The sequence below is a fragment of the Canis lupus genome, chromosome 1 (assembly GCF_011100685.1).
Source record: "Canis lupus familiaris isolate Mischka breed German Shepherd chromosome 1, alternate assembly UU_Cfam_GSD_1.0, whole genome shotgun sequence".
In the NCBI taxonomy this organism is placed as follows: Eukaryota; Metazoa; Chordata; class Mammalia; order Carnivora; family Canidae; genus Canis; species Canis lupus.
Genome location: NC_049222.1, coordinates 116,502,559 through 116,517,414, shown reverse-complemented (window position 1 = coordinate 116,517,414; position 14,856 = coordinate 116,502,559). Strand labels below are relative to the sequence as shown.

At 34.0% G+C, this 14,856-nt stretch overlaps 1 protein-coding gene across 1 annotated transcript in view; it reads left to right on the top strand.

Moving 5' to 3' along the window:
• LOC119876014 (zinc finger protein 383-like) overlaps positions 1-14,856 on the top strand; it is a 52,712-nt gene that overhangs the window by 22,171 nt on the left and 15,685 nt on the right. The window lies entirely within an intron of this gene.

Genomic DNA, 14,856 nt, shown 5'->3' with positions numbered 1-14,856 from the left:
AACAAAAACAACAACAAAAAAGGATGAAAGAGAATGAAGAAAGCCTACAAGATGTATGGGACACCATAAAACAAACAAGACTATAAAAAATAAATAATTTGTTAATCAATTCAGAATATAAAGAGAATTTTAAAAAATAGTAAAATTAAAAACACAAAAGGGGGCAGTAAAAGAGTAGAATTTTTGTGTCTGATTAAAGTTGCTATCTATCAGCTTAAAATGGATTATTTTATAAGATTTTTTAAAGATTTATTTACTTTAGAAAGAGCAGGGAGGAGGGGCAAAAGGAGAGGGAGAGAAAGAATGCTCAAGCAGACTTCTCAGTGTGGAGCCTGACACAGGGCTCAATCCTAGGACCCCGAGATTATGACCTGAGCTGAAATCAAGAGCCAGCTGCTTAACGGACAGAGCCTCCTAGGTGCCCCTGTAAGATGTTTTATATATATTTTTTGTTGTTGTTTCACAATAACCACAAAGCAAATATCTATCAGATTCACAGAAGATAAAGTAAGGGGAATTGGGATGTTTCCTCTTTCATTTCTGATTTTATTTGGATCCTTTTGCTTTTTTTCTTATTCTAGATAAAGCTTTGTCAATTTTATCTTTCAAAAACAGATTTTGGCTTTGCTAATCCTTTCTATTCTTTACTAATCTCTATTTCAACTCTGTTCTTTGTTATTTCCTTCTGCTAACTTTGGCCTTAGTTTGTTCTTTTTCTAGTTCCTTGATATTTAATGTTATTGTAAATCTTCCATTTTTCCTTATATATGCATTTATTGCTATAAACTTCCAAGAACTGCTTTTTAAATTTTTTAAAATTTTTAGAGACTTATTTGTTATTAAACTTATTAGAGACAGAAAGAGAGAGCACACACAGAGGGAGAAGGAGAAGCAGACTCCCTGCTGAACAGGGAGCCCAATGCAGGGCTCGATCCCAGGACCCTAGGATCATGACCTAAGCCAAAGGCAGACACTTAACTGACTGAATCATCCATTCCAACTGATACCACAGCAATACAAAGGATCAAAAGAGACTGCTATGAACACTTGTATGCTAACAAATTGGATAATCTAGAAGTGGATAAATTTCCAGAAACATATGACCTATCAAGACTGAATTTTGAAGGAATAAAAAATCTAGACAGACCAATTACAATACTTGTAAGGTGATTCAATCAGTAACCGAAAATTTCCAAAGAAGAAAAACCAAGCACCAGATGGCTTTACTGTTGATTTTTATCAAACATTTAAAGAATTAATGCTAATTCTTCTCAAATTTTCAAAAATTGAAAAGGAAGGAACACTCCCAAGGTTAACCTTACCTTGACTGATGCTAAAACTAGACAAGGGCACTAAAAGAAAACATTACAAGGCAATAATCCTGATGAATATAAATGCAAAAATTCTCAATATTAGCATTGAATTCAGTAGGGCATTAAAAGAATCATACACCATGATCAAGTGGGATTTATCCCTGAGATACAAGGATAGTTTCACATATAGAAATCAATAATTGTGGTATACCACATTAATAGATTGAAAAATAAAAATCGTATGATCATCTCAACAGGTGCAGAAAAGCATTGACAAAATACAACATCTTTTGATGGTAAAAGAACTCAACAAATTTGGATATAGAAGGAATGTCCTCAAACAATAAAAGCCAAATATGACAAACCCAGAGCCACCATCATACTTGACAGTGAAAGGGGGAAAGCTTTCCTTCCAGTTTGGGAATAGCACCAGGATGTCTACTCTCACCACTCTGATTCAACATAGTAAGAGGAAATTCTAGCCAGGGCAATGATATGAGAAAATAAGTAATAGGCATCCAGATTGGAAGAGAAGAATAGAATTTTCTCTGTTTAGATGATATGATCTTATATATAGAAAATCCTAAGGACTCCACCTTGAAACTGTTAAGAGCTAATAAAAACAATAAAGTAGGATACAAAATCAACATGCAGAAATGAGTTGTGTTTCGATACACTAGCAACAAAATTCCTGCAAAAGAAATTTTAAAAAATAGTATTCGCAATAGCATATAGGTACATAGAACAATAGGTATATAGAAACAATAGGTATATAGAAAACAGAAATAATAAAATATGTAGAAATAAATGTAACCAATGAGGTGAAAGATCTATGTGGTAAAAACTATAAGACTTTGATTCAAGTAATTGAAGAAGACACAAATAAGAGACATCTCATGTTCATGGATCAGAAGAATTATTGTTAAAATGTCCTACCCAAAGCCATCTATGGGTTCAATGTCATCTCTGTCAAAAATCAACTGGCATTTTGCACAGAAATAGAAAAATAATCCTAAAATTTAAATGGAGCCATAAAAGACCATGAATAGCCCAGGTACTCCTGAGTAAGCAGAACAATGATGATGGCATCACACTGCCTAATTTCAAACTACACTATAAAGCTATAGTAACTAAGACTGGTTGGTACTGGCATAAAAATGGACATATAGTCCAATGAAACAGAATTGAGAATCCAGAAGTAAACCCTTACATATACAGCCAGCCAATATTTGACAGAGGAGCCTAGAGTATTCAGTGGGGAAAAGATAGTTTCTTCATTAGATGGTGTTGGGAAAACTGGATATTCACATGGAAAAAAATGAATTGGACCCATATTTGTACTACTCACAAAAATTAACTCGAAATGGATTAAAGATTTAAACATAAGAACTAAAACCCTAACATATGAATAAAATATAAGAAAAACCTCTTTGACGTTGGTCTTGGCAATGATTACTTGTGTATGACACCAAAAGCACAAACAACAAAAGCAAAAATAAATATATGGTTCTAAATAAGTAAAATTTTCCTGCACAGCAAAAGAAACCATCAACAAAATGAAAAAGCAACCTATGGAATGGGAAAAAAAAAGTATTTGCAAATCATATTTCAAAATACATAAACTCATACAACTCAGTAGCCAAAAAAACCCCAAAAAACAATAAACAAAACAAAAACACCAGAAACAAAAAACAAATCTAAGTTAAAAATTGGGCAAAATTGAAGACACACTTTTCCAAAGAGTACATGCAATAGGTATTAGGTATATGAAAAGGTATTCAATTCAACATCACTAATCATCAGGGAAATGCAAATCAAAGCCACAATGATATATTCCCTCACACCTGTTAGGATGGCTATTATCAAGAAGTCCAGAGTTAGCAAGTGTGGTTGAGGATGTAGAGAAAATTAAATCGTGTGCACTGTTGTGGAAATGTAGATTTGTACAGCTACTATGAAAAAACAGTATGGAAGTTCCTTTAAAAATTAAAAATAAAACTTTATATAATCCAGCAATCCCACTTCTGGGTATATATCCAAAGGAAATAAAAACAGATATCAATGAAATATATACTTCTGCATTCTTTTTTTAAATGCTATATTTCATTTTTTAATGTTATATTTCTTTTTTGTTTCAAGTTTTTGTTTAAATCCTAAGTTATTTAACATATAGTGTAATGTTAGTTTCAGGAGTAGAATTTGGTGATTCATCACTTACATGTAAACATCCAGTGTTCACCACAATAAATGCCCTCTTTAATATCCATCACCCATATAGCCCATCACCCCACCCACCCACCTCCCCTCTAGCATTCCTCAATTTGTTCTCTATACTTAACAGCATTATTTTCCTCTCTCTCTCTTCCTTTATCCTATGTTCATCTGTTTTGTTTCTTAAATTCCACATATGTACACTTCCATATTCTTGCAGCATTATTTATAATAGCCAAGATATGGAAACAACCTAAATTGGTCAATGGATGAATGGATAAAGGAGAAGTTATATATATGAATGTGTTCAAAAAGGAAATCTTGCTACTTGTGACAGCTTATATCAACTCTGAGGGGATTATGCTAAGTGAAATAAGCCAGAGAAAGAAAAATATTATAGGATATCACTTGTATGTGGGATCTGAAATAGGTGAACTCATAGAAACAGTATAGTGGTTGTTACCACAGGATGGTGGGGGATATGGGGAGATGCTGGCCAAAGGGTACAAACTTTTACTTATAAGATGAATAAGCTTTAGGGATCTAACCTACAGCATGGTGACTAAATACTGTATTAAATACTTGAAAGATGCCGAGTGATAGTAAATGTCTCAATAACTGCAAAAAAGAAATGGTAATTATATTACATTGATGGAGGTATTATCTAACACTATGATGCTAATCATTTTGCAACATGCATATCATATCAACATGTACACCTTAAGCAGAATTATAGTCAATTATATTAATAAAGCTGGAATTAAATTTAAAAATTTAAAAGCTATACTAAAAGTCAAATACCTTGATAGGGGGAAATTATATTTTATGTCTACATGTGTGGCCTTTATTATGTTGAGGTATTTCTTCACTATACCTCCTTCATTAAGAATTTATATCATAAATGGATGTTGAATTTTGTCAAATGTTTTTTCTGTACCTGTTGGGATGATTATATGATTTTTATCCTTTATTTTGCTAATGTGGGTTTCTCATTAATTTGTGGGTGTTTAAGCTATTCTTGCATCCATGGAGTAAATCCCATTTGATTGTATTTGTGAATTTTCCAGTTTTCTTCTTGTAATTGATTTCTAGTTTCGTATCATTGTGGTCAGAAAAGATGCTTGATATGATTTCAGTCTCCTGAAATTTATTAAGGCTTGTGTTGTAGCCTACAATATGATCCCGAGAATGTTTCGTTTGTGCTTGAGAAGAATGTGAAGTCTGTTTCTTCTGAAGGGAATGTTTTGTGTATGTCTGTTAAGTCCATCTGGTTTATGTTTAAATACTTAATCCTTTTTCAGTTAATTTTTTTGTTTATGGTGTGAAACAAAGGTCCAATTTCATTTTTGTGTGTGTGTCGATAATCAATTTTTCCAACACCACTTATTGAAGGGCCTATCCTTTCCCCATGTTGTATTGGTGCCCTTCTCAGAGATTACTTGGCCATATATGTGAGGTTTATGTCTGGGCTATTCTATCCCATTGGTTTATGCACATGTTCTTGTGCTGGTACCATACTGTTTTGATTACTGTAACTTTGTAACATGTTATAAAATCAGGGCACTTAATATCTCCTGCTTTGTTGTTCTTGCTTAAAAATGCTTTCACTGTTCAGTGTTTTTTTGTGGTTCTAAATGAATTTTAATTTTTTTCCTATTTCTGTAAAAAGAAATGCCATTGGTATTTTGATAGAGATTGCACTGGATCTGTAATTTCTATGTATTTATAAATTTTCCCATTTTATTTCCATTATTGATAAATGGTTTTATTCTTTTGTGATATGGAAAGATACTTGGAATAATTTCCAATCTTCTTAAATTTATTAAGACTTGTTTTATGACTGCATGTGATGTACTGAATAATATTGCATATATGCTTAAGAAGAATGAGTAGTAATCTGCTGATTACTTGAGTGGAATACTCTATATATGAGTGTTAGATTCATTTAGTCTATTTTGTTGTTTAGTTCTACATTTCTTATTGGTTTTCTGTTTAGATGATCTATCCATTAGTGACAATGGGATTTTGAAGCTTCCTATGATTATTGTATTGCTGTTTTCCTTTTAGATCTGTCAATGTTGGCTTCATACATTTAGGTGCTTTGTTATTAGGTGTATGTATATTTATAATTGTTATGTATTCTTGTTAAATTGTCCTTTTATCATAATATGACACTTTGACTTTTATGAAGATTTGTGACTTAGAGTTTTTTTTTGATAAAAGTAAAGCCACCCCTGCTTTCTTTTGTTCCATGTGCATAAAATATCTTCTCTGCCTCACATTTTCAGCCAATGTGTCCTTAATTCTGAAGTAAGTATTTTACAGACAGCATTTGTTTGGGTCTTGTTTATGGTTTTGGGTTTTTTTTTTTTTCAGTCTGTTTTTTCAGCCACTCTATGTCTTTTGACTGGGGAGTTTAGTCCATTTACATTTAAATTAACTATTAATAAGTAGGAACTTATTTTAATTTTGTTAGTATTTTATCAGTTTTGTAGTTCTCTTGTTCCTCTCTTCCTTTTTTGTTTTCTTCATTATAGTTTGATGACTTTTTGCACTGATATGTTGTGATTCTTTTCCTTTATGTTTTGTTTATCTAATATAAGTTTTTCATTTGTAGTTACCATGAGGCTTGAATCAAATAATTTATAGTTATGACAGCTATTTTAAGCTATTAATTTAATTTCAATTGCATACATAAGCTATATACTTTATTTCCCTCCACATACATTATGTAATTGTTTTTCAATTTTTTTATATTGTATTTTCATTAGCAGATTTTTCTGGTTATGGTTATTCTTAATACTTACATCTTAAACTTTTTATTGGTGTTAAAATATATGTGGCACAATTACAGTATTGCAATATTTTGTCTTTGTCTTTACCAGTTAGATTTATGTTTTCATATGCTTTCTTTTAAAAAGAATTAGTTTCAGAGGTAGAATTCAGTGATTCATCAGTTGCAAATAACACCCAGTGCTCATTACATCAAGTGCCTTCCTTAATCCCCATCACCCAATTACTCCATCCCTCCACCCATCTCCCTTCCAGCAGCCCTGTTTGTTTCCTATACCTAAGAGTCTCTTATGGTTTGTCTCTCTCTGTTTTCATTTTATTTTATTTTTCCTTCCCTTCCCTTCCCCTATGTTCATCGGTGTTGTCTTTTAAATTCCACATGTGAATGAAATCACATGGTATTTGTCTTTCTCTGATTTATTTCATTTAGCATAATATCCTCTACTTCCATCCATGTCATTGCAAATGCAAGATTTCATTCTTTTTGGTGGCTGAGTAATATTCCATTGTGTGTGTGTGTATCACACTTATATATATATGTATATATACAAAGTATATATACACCACACTATCCATTCATCTATTGATGGACATCCATTTGCAGGCATATCACTTTATTTATCCATTCATCTATTGAGGGACATCCATTTGCAGGTTTTTGTGTAGTCATAAATTTTCACCTCTTTTGGGTAAATACCTAGAAGCCCAACTTCATCATATGTTAAAAATATGTTTAGTTTTATAAGAAACCACCAAAGTATCGGAACCATTTTGCATTTCCACTAGTAATGAATGAAAGTTTCTGTTACTTTCCATCCTCATCAGCATTTGGTGTTGTCAGTGTTTAAGATTTTGGCAATTCTAATAAGTGTGTACTGGTATCTTGTTGTTATTTTAATTTGCATTTCCCTGTTGACTTATGATGTAGAGCATTATTTTATGGGCTTATTTTCTATCTGCATATCTTCTCTAATGAGATTTTTATTCAGGTTTGTCCCATTAAAATTTTTTAAAATATTTTATTTATTTATTTATTCATGAGAGGCACAGAGAGTGGCAGAGACATAGGCAGAGGGAGAAGCATGGGAAGCCCTATGCAGGACTTGATCCCAGAACACTGGGATCATGCTTGAGTTGAAGGCAGATGCTCAACCACTGAGCCACGCAGGCATCCTTTGTCCTATTTTTAAAATGTGGTTGTTTATTTTCCTATTGAGTTTAAAGTATTTTATTTTATTTTATTTTTTTTTTTAAAGAAATTTATTTATGATAGTCACACAGAGAGAGAGACAGAGGCAGAGACACAAGCAGAGGAAGAAGCAGGCTCCATGCACCGGGAGCCCGACGTGGGATTCGATCCCGGGTCTCCAGGATCGCGCCCTGGGCCAAAGGCAGGCGCCAAACCGCTGCGCCACCCAGGGATCCCAGTTTAAAGTATTTTAAAAAATAGTCTGGATAATAGTCTTTTATCAGAAGTGTCTTTTACAAATGTCTTCTCCCATTCTGTGGCTTTGTTCTAATTCTCTTGAGATTGTCTTTCAGATAATAAGAGTTTTTAATTTTAATGAAGTCCAGTTTATCAATTATTTCTTTCATAAATCACGCTTTTGGTGTTGCTGGAAAGTCATCACCAAACCCAGAGTCTTCTAGATTTTCTACTATATTAACTTATAGGAGTTTTATAGTTTTGTATTTTACATATAAATCTATTGCCCATGTTTTAGTAATTTTTCTGCAAGATGCTCTGTTTAGATTCATTTTTGCATGTGGATGTGCAGTTTTTCCAGCACCATTTATTGAAAAGTCTGTCTTGGTCCATTATATTGCCTTTGCTACTTTCTCAAAGATCAGTGATTATATACAATTGTTTCTGGACTATTTTGTTCTATTGATCTTTTTGTACTGAATAAATTTGACCTGTAACATTGCCTAGGGTTAAGGTGTACAGTGTATTATTTTCATACATTTATATATTATAATATGGCTAATGTAGCAGTATTTTTCACATTATATAATTATAGTACAATATTATTATCTATATTCATTATATCATGCATTGGGTTCTATGGCTTATTTACTACTGACTGCAAGTTTGTGCCCTTTAGTATCATTGTTCATATCCACGTCCACCATCCCCTTGTACCCATTTTACTCTGTTTTTTACACATTTAGTTTTTTTAGATTCCATATATAAGTGATAATATACAGTACTTGTCTTTGACTTACCTCGCTTAGAATAGAAAGATATCCTCCTTTCTCATGACTGAATAATATTCCTTTGTGTATATGAACCACATCTTTTCTATCTGGTTATCCATTGAGGGGTATTCAGGTTGGTTCCGTATCTTGGCTATTGCAAATAATGATCTGATAAACATGGGATTGTATATATGCAGTCAAAATTCTGTTTTCTTTTCCTTTGGCTATATACCTAGAAGTGGAATTGCTGGATCATATAGTAAATCTATATTTAATTTTTTGAGGAACCTCCATATTGTTTTCCAAAGTAGTTGAATCCGTTTACACACCCACCAGATTTTTGTGTATGTTCATCAGGGATATTGGTCTGTAGTTCTCTTTTTAGTGGTATCTTTATCTGGTTTTGGTATCAGGGTAATGCTGATCTCATAGAATGAATTTGGAAGCTTTCCTTCCTCTTCCATTATTTGGAATAGTTTGAGAAAAATAGGTATTAATTCTTTTTAAAGTGTTTGATAGAGTTCATCTGTGAAACTGTCTGGCCCTGGACTTCTGTTTTTTGGGAGACTTTTGAATACTAATTCAATTTATTTTCTGGTAATCAGTCTATTCAGATTTTCTATTTATTTCTGATTCAGTTTTGGGAAGTTCGTTCGTTCGTTCGTTCCTTCCTTCCTTCTTTCTTCTCTCTTTTTCTTTCTCTCAGTCTTTCTTTTTCATTCCTTTTTAACCCTTTATCTCTGTGGTAAGGGTCTCATCGATGTCTTCTTTTCTCATGCCTAGTAATATCCTTATGATTGTTGCTTTAAATTCTACATCAGGGTATATTATTTATATCTGTTTCATATACATCTATTGCCCTGGCTTCATCTTGTTCTTTTATTTGGGATAAATTCCTCCATCTTTGCTTTTTGTCTAGGTCTCTGCCTTCTTGTGTGTGTTAGAAAGCCTCTCTGTGTGTCTCTCATGAATAAATAAATAAAATCTAAAAGAAAAAAGAAAGCCAGTTACGTTTCCTGATCCTGAAAGTAATGACTTTCTGAAAAAGGTCATGTAGTGCTTAGGGCCTGGTGTTTCAGGGAGGTCTCTGATGTGTGCTTCGTATGCTTTGTTATTGTGTTTTGATTGCTCTGTCCTTCAGCCCAGACATCTGCAGAGGCTCTCCTTGCATGCTGTGCTGTGAGCCATTTGGCTCTTGGCCTGAATGAGTTTTAATTAGGTGTGTTCTGGTGTGCTTGTGAAACCCAACCTGACTCACCTCCACCAGAACTGATGTCCTGCAGAATTCTCTATTTGGGAGACATGGTGTGGTCAGGGGTTTATGCTGGTCTTCTGAGGGAAGGTCCTGCCACACTGGAACTGAGGCAGGAATGACTGAGAAGGGCAGTCCCTTCAGAGCAGAGGGGGGTAAGTCTTGGTATTTTCAAGTTAGGCAGCCACTGGTGGAGCTGTGCTGCTTCCTGCAGGGTGGCTCTATGTTTATACTGAGGGGACGAGAGGTAAATGGTACTGGCCATTTGTTTACAGAGAGGTGTCTCTGTGAACACTCTCATTGATACACTCTGAGAAGAGTAAATAATCTCCTAACTGTGCCCCAAGTGTTCCTCAAATCGCTGTTTCCATGCTGTCTGTCCCTGGATTGTTTGTCTGCCTTCTCTCTAGGAGCAGCACAGTGCCCTCCAGGCTCTATCTCAGCCAAGGCTGCTGACTTTTAAAACTCCAGGCTTTATGCCCCATTGATTGCAAGAACTCTTGAAGTTCAGCCCTCTTATTTTCTAAGCTAACGGTTTTGGGGAAACTTTCTCCTTGTGTGTTCCCTTGTGTGTTCCTCTCTCACCCTTATCTATGGCCATGGCTTCCTCCCCTCTGCAGAACCAGTGATCTATTTCTCCCATGAAGCATGTCCCCACATTTTCTACCTTCTTCAAGGTGGCCTCTTTTCTCCCTTTTGTTGTGTAGTTTGTCCTGTCAGATTTCTGGGGTAGTTAGAATGATCTGATAGTTATCTAATTGTGTTCATGGGACAAATTGAGCCTAGGATCCTCCTACTGTGCTATCTTCCCCTGTCTGTGAGGTTTTATCACAAATGAGTGTTAGATTTTGTTGAATGCTTTTACTGCATATATTGATCATGTGATTTTTAGTTTTTAGTCTGTTCATGTGGTGGATCACATTAATTTATTATCAAAGGTTGAGCCCACCTTTTGTATTTGGGATAAATCCCATTTTGTCATGGTGTGAATAATTATTTTTATATATTCTTGGATTCAGTTGCTATTGTTTTGTGAGGATTTTTATATCCCTCTTCATGAAAGATACTGGTCTGCAGCTTTCTTTTTTTGTAATGTTTTATCTGGTTTTGGGGCTAGGGTAATATTGACCTCAGAATGATTTAGGAAGTAATATTTCTGCTTTTATTTTCTGAAAGACATTGTAGAGAATTGGAACAATTTCTTCCTCAATTGTGTGATAGAATTAACCAGTGAATCCATCTAGGCCTGGTGCTTTCTGTTTTGGAAGGTTATGAATTATTGACTCAATTTCATTTATATGTCTACATCTATTCAGATAGTCTTCTTCTTCATCTTTTTTTTTTTAAGATTTTATTCATTTATTCAAAGAAACACACACACACAGAGAAGGGCAGAGACACAGACAGAGAGAGAAGCAGGCTCCACGCACGGAGCCCGACACGGGACTCGATCCCGGTCTCCAGGATCACACTCCGGGATGTAGGTGGCGCTAAAGCGCCGCGCCACCAGGGCTGTCCAGTCTTCTTCATCTTGTATGAGTTTTGGCATATTGTATCTTTCAAAGAATAATTCCATTTCATTTAAGTTATCAAATGTATGGGCATGTTTATAGTATTTTTAATTAACTTTTAATATCTATACAATGTAATGCTGTCTCCTCTTTCATTTCTTATATTAGTAATTCATGTCTTCTGTATTTTTCTTAGCCTAACTAAAGGCTTATTTGTTTTATTGATGTTTTAAAAATATCTTTTAGTTTTCTGTATTGATTTCCTGTTTTAAACTTCATTGATTTTTGCTCTCTTATTATTTATTTTTTCTGCTTCCTTTGGATTTTTTCTTTTTCTAGTTTCTTAAGGTGGAACTTAGATTTTTGGTTTCAGGTCTTTCTCCTTTTCTAATATATACATAATTGCTATAAATTTCCCTCTGAGCACTGCTTTTGCTTCATCCCATAAATTTTTATAGTCTGTGTTTTCATTTTCACTTAGTTAAAATGTTTTTAAATTTCTCTTGAAAGTTTTTCTTTGACCTATCTGTTAGAAATCTGTTGTTCAATCTTCTTATATTTTGGAATTTTCTAATTATCTTTCTGTTGATTTCTAGCTTAATACTATTATTATTTGAGAGTAGGTATTATATGATTTCTATTCTTTTAAGTGTTAGGGTATATTTTATGCTCCAGAATGTGGTCTATCTTGGTGAATGTTCCATGTCAGATTGAACAGAATGTCATATTTTTTAATAATGAGAACCCAGGAGTCCCTTGTCAGATTGACAAGTATGACTTTTTGCCTATCCTACAAGTGACAAAACTATGGTACATTTGTAGCAAATTATAACTTACTACTAATCTCAATAAGAGAAAAGCACAAAAACCTCATTAAGATCTAGCCAGAATATAAAAAAAAATTCATAGTATAGGAACTGCAGTAAGAACTAGACAGAAGTACTCAACCTTATAATATTATAAAAATAAATATTTGAAATATAAATGAGAACTTCCAGTTTTACTTCTTACATTGGCAAAGATAAAGAAATTTGGTATTAATTATGCCAGCCATAGTGTGGGGAAGAACGTTCTCACACCATCCTGGTGGGTAGAATGAATTGGTAGGTATTGCCTCAATAGAGGTCAGTTGGACATTTCTTTCCAACTTTAAAATCCATGTAGTGTTGGCCAGCACTTCCAATTCTAGGATTTTATCCTGGTGATGTCAGACAAACACACAAGGATATTATTCATGGAAACATTGCTTGTATAATTATAGCAAAAGCTTAGAAGCAATGTTAATTTTCACTAATGCAAAATGCAGTTTTCACAGGGTAGAACATTGTTAGCTGGGGAGTGTCTCATAGTCTTCCATCTGCCTACTGATCCTATGTGGACAGATTTTTCTTTATGCTTACTTAGCACCTGTTGTCCTACACTTTGCATTTTATATTTATATGGGAATCTTCTCTTGCCACTATGCTAAAGCTTTCTGTTCCTCTTTCTTGATTTCTTGTGTAACTTTTTGCTCTTTTACACCCTGGCATTGATATAACACATCCTTTACTACCTTCTTAGAATACAGTTCCACAGAAAAGGCTGAAAGAAAGTATTTCTCTCTTGAAGCAAGTCAGCAAAGACTAGAGGAAGAATCTGCTTCTCCAAATGTGAGCACACAATGTAAAACTTGAAGGAACACCAAAAAATCAAGGAAACATGGCACCACCAGGGGAACATGATAATTTCACAGTGATTGACCCTAAAGAAATAAAGATATGCAATTTACCCAATAAAAAATTCAATAATCATTGTTTTAGGAGGCTCAGGTGAGAAGAAAATACAGTAAGATAATTCAATGACGTCAGAAAACCAATATACTAACAAAGTTTAACAAGGAGATAGAAATCATGAAAAAGAAAAACAAAATATGGAGCTGAAAAATACAGTGAACGAAATGAAAAAATGCAATAGGATGCATCAACAGCAGACTTAACCCAGCAGAAGAATGAATCTATGAAGTCATAGACAAGTCATTTGACATTATCCAGTCAGGAAAAAGTGAAGGAGAGAAAAAAAGAATGAAGAAGTGAAAAAAATGTAAGACCTGAAACCATAAAACTATTAGAAGAAAACATAGGGAGACAGCTTTTTGACATTCGTCTGGGCAATGATTTTGGATATGACATGAAGAGCATAGGCAACAAAAGCAAAAATAAACAGGTAGGACTACATCAAACAAAAAAGTTTCTGCCTAGCAATGGAAACAGTAAACAAAATGAAAAAACAATGCATGGAATGAGAGAAAATATTTGTAAACCATATATCCAAAACCGTAAATATCTAAAATTATAAGGATTTATATAACTCAATAGAAAAAAAACAAAAACAAAAACAAAACAAAAAAACATACACACACACAAATACCCTGATTTATAAATGGGGAAAGGACCTGAATAGACATTTTTCCAAAAAAGATATATTAATGGCCAGCTGGTATAAAAAGTGCTTAACATCACTAATCACTAGAGAAAGCTGAAGACTGCAAGGAGATATCACCTCGTACCTGTTAAGATGGCTTTTACCAAAAAGACAGTAGCTAATCATTGGTGAGGAAGTGGAGAAAAAGAAACATTTGTAGACTGTTGGTTGAAATATAAAGTGGCACAGCCACTGTGGGATACATTATGGAGATTTCTCAAGAAATTAAAAATTGAATTACTATGTGACTCAGCAGTCCTACCTCTGGGTATATATCCTAAGAAATCAAAATCAGTATCCTGAAGAGATATCTGCACTACCATGTTCATTTTTATTGCTGCATTATTGCCAATAGCCAAGATATGGAAACAATCTAAGTGTCCACTGATGGATGAATGGATAAAATAGACGTGAGCTATCTTTATAGATAGATAGACAGGGACATATATAGTACAATATTATTCACCCATGAGAAGGAAGGAAATCCTGCCATTTGCAAAAACATTGATATATCTAGAAGACATAGAGAAAAGCAAATACTGTAATGATCTCACTTATGTGTGAGATCTAAAAAAAAAAAGTCCAATTCACAGAAGCAGAATAATATGGAGGTTACTAAGGACTGGGTTGGAGGAGATAGAGATATGTTTGTCAGAGGGTAGAGGCCTTTGGTTATATATGAATAAACTCTGGGTATCTAATGTACATCATGGTGATTATGGTTAATTATACTATGTTATGTACTTGAAATTTGCTGAAAGGGTACACCTTGGGGTGTCTGGTTGGTTCAGTTGCTTAAGAGTTTGCCTTTGACTCAGGTCATGATCCTAGGGTCCTGGGATTGAGCCCCACCTTGGGCTCCCTGCTCAGCAGGGAGTCTGCTTCCCATTCTCCCTTTGCCCCTCCCCCTTGCTTGTGTTCTCTCCCTCTCTCTCTCTCTCAAATAAATAAATAAATAAAATCTTAAGAGTGACTCTAGTAGAGAGTTCATTCTCAGTATTGCAAAATTTGTTACATTTTTAATTTTGTTTTTTCATTTCAAGGCACTATTGAGCAGGGCATCCTGTTTCTATTTTCTGGTACCTTTCATGTGACCTACTTTCTGATTGTTGAAAAT